General features: G+C 38.0%; 1 non-coding gene across 1 annotated transcript; it reads right to left on the bottom strand.

Moving 5' to 3' along the window:
* Positions 1–2,888: 2,888 nt before the first annotated feature.
* Positions 2,889–2,927, bottom strand: LOC132417780 (small nucleolar RNA SNORD55/SNORD39). The gene has a single exon (XR_009517931.1). It is a non-coding gene; the product is annotated as a small nucleolar RNA SNORD55/SNORD39 (small nucleolar RNA).
* Positions 2,928–5,193: the final 2,266 nt, after the last annotated feature.

Here is a 5,193-nt window from a genome sequence, read left to right as displayed (position 1 = left end):
ATGCGGACCTCTCACTGCTGTGGCCTCTCCCATTGCAGAGCACAGGCTCCGGACGCGCAGGCTCAGTGGCCTTGGCTCACGGGCCCAGCCGCTCCACGGCATGTGGGATCTTCCCGGACCGGGGCACGAACCCACGTCCCCTGCATCGGCAGGCGGACTCTCAACCACTGCGCCACCAGGGAAGCCCTTGATATTGTTTTATAGTGTAAACAACTGGTACTATTTTTTTAACTTTTTATTTTATACTGGAGTATAGTTGATTAACAGCGCTGTGACAGTTTCAGGTATACAGTAAAGTGATTCAGTTCTACATATATTATACATGTATCTATTCTTTTTCAAATTCTTTTCCCATTTAGGTTGTTACATAATATTGAGCAGAGTTCCCTGTGTTATACAGTAGGTCCTTGTTGGTTATCCATTTTAAATACAGCAGTGGGTACATGTCAATCTCACACTCCCTAACTATCCCTCCCCCACCCTTCCGGAACAGTATGGGATCTTCAGGTTTGCAAACATTATCAGTGGCTTATTATGCTCCAAATGACAAAAGAACAATCAATGAGATTCAGTGTTGCCATTCATACTATTTGACAACAGTATGTGTTAGAATGATTAAGCCTAGTGAACATTCAATGGACCATGTGGTCACGGTTTCTCGTGGAGGGTATAAAGAACAGAACCAGAACACAACTACAAAAAGTGATTCTTGATGTGTTAATGGAAAAGCAGAGCTTTTATCATCCTTGATTTTGTTTTCTTGATCTAAAAACAAGTAAGACCTTCCTAGCTTAAGTTTGTGTTCATATATAGCAGACTAGTGTGTTTTTACTTACTGTTAAGATTTTTTACTAAATATTTGATGTACTTAAAACAGAAACGTCAAGATTCAGAAATAAACCACTTTATCAATTGCATCACTCTTATTTTTTATAGATCCTGTAAAAGTATAATGGCTGTTTTACAAGAAAGATATTAATGATTTTGGAATTTTAACAAAAAATTTCCATTACATCTTATAATACATAACAATGACATGTTTTCCAAAAATATGGTAACTTTGGAACAGATTCTTGGATGCACTGAGACATTTTTGAAGTGCAGATGACCTAATACTTCATAGTTAACAAAGAAACAAGATGAAGAAGATTGAAAATTCTCTAAATATATGACATGTCATCATGTCATATGGATATACAATATACCTTCTCCAAAAGTCACCACTGGCTTAAAGCTAGGTCATAGTGCAAGGCTGGCCCATGATTTTGAAATCAAGAGGCTACCTGGGACAGTGGAAGGAGGCTGTGTCCATGGATAATGTAAACTAGGAACCTAGTAGGTTCCTACACTGAGTTCCTGCCCTGTAACTCACTAACCACCTGCCAGGGAGCAAGGCGCTTAATCCCTCTGATCATCTGTAAAAATAAAGCACAGGTGTAATTGTTTTGCTGCTTTATATAGTTAGTGTAAAGTTCCAGTTTAGTACTGAATATGAAGAAGCTTGCTCCTTAAGACTTTCATTCCTCCTTCATCGGATCATTCCTAAAAATACACACACCTCTTACTATGACTCTAAATGACACTAAACCAAAGCTTTGAACTCTGTAATTTTCTGTGATTATAACCTATAATCTTTAGAATTCCTCTCTCCCTCCAGTTTCACCTTGTCACCTCTCAGGATGGAAACTCTTAACTTCCTTTGCCTCTCTATGGAATCAGGTCAGCCTCCCCTCTGTGTTATGTATGAAGTGTACCTCTTATTCTTCATTAATCTTGACGTCCAACTTGCTTAGCTGGGTATCTTTGGTGTATAAGGAGGGAAAGGTTGTTTACTGTCCTTTGCTGTTACTGTCATCAGTGGTAAAAGGAATCTCCTTTCCCCAGACTAATTTATAAGCTACTTGAGAGCCAGGATCACACTTGTTACCTTGGTACAACATCCAATATGGATGTAGCATCCTGGATGGGTTAGGGGCTCAGAAATGTCTTGCTAATAGTGATGTGGGTCTGCACCTCCACCTGCCAGTAAATATATGGCTGGTTCTATTGAACTGAGAAGGAATATATAAAATGTTGGGTTGTCAAAATCTATTAATCAGATAAACAGAATTAAACATATCAATAGACATTGTATAAATGTTAATATACTTCAAAATATAGTACACTTTTATATAATAATCCCTAATATTTGAATCACCATCTATAGCTTTTTGGTTTGGGGGTGTTGTCTGTTTTATGAGCAATCATACCCACTACCTCATTTAAATCTTGCTGTAACCGATTTGATAGTTTTGAGGGACAAATGGGTCTTTCCAACAGCTATGTCCCTGGGGCTCACTTTATAAAGCAAATAATTGCTTAGGCACATAATTTAATATTTAAATGTTGAAATTTGCCTTTATAAATATTTTCTTGAGATATCTTATTTCATTTCTTTGTAAACCAGGAAACTATATATAATAGGAGACTCAGTTTATGCCTAAGACATGTCCGCCTTGAATTGCAGGGAAATCCAGATACTCCTGCTTGTGACATTTATGTTTGCTTCTCCCTCAAATGAAACCCCTTCCCCACACTTCCATTCAAATGCCACTTTCTCATAGAGGACTTCCTTCCTAGAGCCCAGTCTAAAACAGGGCACACGCAGGCACACACATGTATATACACACTCGCACACACACACATGCATGCATGTACAGGCACATTACTATTTAGTCCCTTGTTCTGACTTTTTTTAATAGCAGCTATCATTACAGTTAATATATACTTACTTGCTTAATATCTGTGTTTCTCTTTAGAATATAAACTCCAAAAGGGGGAAGCGGCTTTGTCTCATTCTTTTTTTTTATTTTATTTTAAATTTATTTTTTATTTTATTTTATTTTTTACGCTCAGCTCTCCAAGGTTGGCTCCCCCATGTCTCATTCTTGATCTGTGACCAAAACTTCGGTCACATAACGAACTGGCACATAATGAACTTTCAATAACTATGTGTTGAATAGTTGAATGAACGATTATGAAGAGATAAGGCACCTCCTATAACTTATCAAAAGGTGAGTGAGAGTCAGAAGGACTAGGTCAGTTACAGGAATGTGGTCCAGTGTTGCAGGGGGCAGACGTGATGTCCAGTGTAAGGTCATATAGATCTTCCTCCATTACAAACCCCAAAGACTCAGGAAGGGATGCAACAACTAAACTATGTTAATAAAAATTAAATTACCTATAGAACACTAAGAGTACAAAATAATGATAGCATCAGTTCTACAGTTTTTGCAGCCAAGAGGGAGAAGGCAGTGGTATGAGGGTTGCCAGTGGCTGGTTCTGGCTGTGACAGTGACAGATAAACATGCCCATGAACATATTCCCTGCCTGGTCAGTGGGACTGGTGGCATCTTACATGGAGATCAGTACCTTAACTTCCACTTAGGACCTGTAGAGCGAAGAGTCATCTTGTGGCCTCATTTGAAGCAGAAAAGGAGGAAAATGGTGCCTACTATGTGGGAACCCAGCATTTGCAGAACACACACACACCACTTTCCGGGGACTTCCCCCAAACTGATACAATCTGCAAAACCCAAGTTACAATGTGCTGACCCATCTAGTGATTTGCAACTGTTGAAGCATATGTGTGTGTGTTTAAGAGTAAAATACAGTATCAACAAAAGATATGGTCCTTATCATTAATGAAGTAAGAGCAGGCACAGACATGTAAGGTCTCAACAACCTCATTGTGTGTGTGTGTCAAAAATGGTGAGGAGATACAGTCAGCTAGGCTGATTAAGGAAAGGTTTTTGGAGAAATAGGTAATATATTCTGAAATTGCTAGCATAAATGGAAAAGAAACCACTGAACAAGACCGAAAAGATTGGAAGGAATTTGGAGGTAATAGCCAAAAGAATGACGTGAAGAAAGGAGGTCACAAGTAATAGGAACTATTTGAATGTAGTATATAAAATATTTGTGATGGGGACTTCCCTGGTGGCACAGTGGTTAAGAATCTGCCTGCCAACGCAGGGGACATGGGTTCGAGCCCTGGTCCGGGAAGATCCCACATGCTGCAGAGCAACTAAGCCTGTGCGTCACAACTACTGATGCTGCACTCTAGAGCCTGTGAGCCACAACTACTGAGCCCGTGTGCCACAACAAATGAAGCCTGTGCGCCTAGAGCCTGTGCTCCGCAACAAGAGAAGCCACTGCAATGAGAATCCCACGCACCGCAACGAAGAGTAGTCCCCACTCTCCGCAACTAGAGAAAAGCCTGCACACAGCAACGAAGACCCAACGCAGCCAAATATATATATATATATATATATATATATATATATATATATTTGTGATGGAGGAGATTTTAAATATCCTCTTTGGAAATACATGGTTTTGACTCTTGGTCCTCACCACCTACTGTTTGTTTCTTAAGTGCTCAGAAACTCAACTTCTTCATTCAGAAAAAGTTGGCTAATATTGTCTACTTTTCATGATTATATGAAAGATTTTAAAAGTATATGTAAATGAAAGTTACAATATGATATATGAGAGTTGTAATTAATATTTAGTCCCTTGTGCTCTTCTTACAAATGAGGAAACTGATATCCAAAGAAGTTATTTACCTGAAACCACACAGATATTTGTTGACTAAGACTCAGGATATCTCAGCTCTTGCACATATACTATTTCTACTACATTTCAAATGTGTCTTATCCTTCCACTATTGAAGTATTATGTGCTCACTATGGAAAATTTAGAACCTACTAAAAAATAGATAAATGGAAATATCTCACCAGAATTCTATTACTCACTGTAATAGATTTTGTTATCAAATATATATATATTGTTTTTTTTTTCAGTGTTTCTATGGATGGATTTTTAAAAGTTTTTGTTTTTACTTCATGGTGATTTTATTGCCTCCAGCTTAATTAATTAGTATTCTGATGTAAGCATTATTAATGGCCCACAGCGTTTCAACTAATGCATACTCCAAGTTTATCGATATTTATTCACATTTATTCAACAGACTATTTCCAAATTTTTACATGGAATTATGCTGTCATAATGTCGAACATGATTTAAAAATAACTGGCACTTAAAGTATTTATTCTTTCTATTCATCTTGTGCCTTTCAATGTATACAACTGGAAGATTTCAGGCCAATATTGAGAGGAACTTGGTAAACGGACAAGCACAGTAGTTTGGAAA

The sequence above is a fragment of the Delphinus delphis genome, chromosome 21 (assembly GCF_949987515.2).
Source record: "Delphinus delphis chromosome 21, mDelDel1.2, whole genome shotgun sequence".
NCBI classification, from domain to species: Eukaryota; Metazoa; Chordata; class Mammalia; order Artiodactyla; family Delphinidae; genus Delphinus; species Delphinus delphis.
Note: the sequence above shows the minus strand (reverse complement) of the source record. Positions and strands in the feature narration are given on the sequence as shown.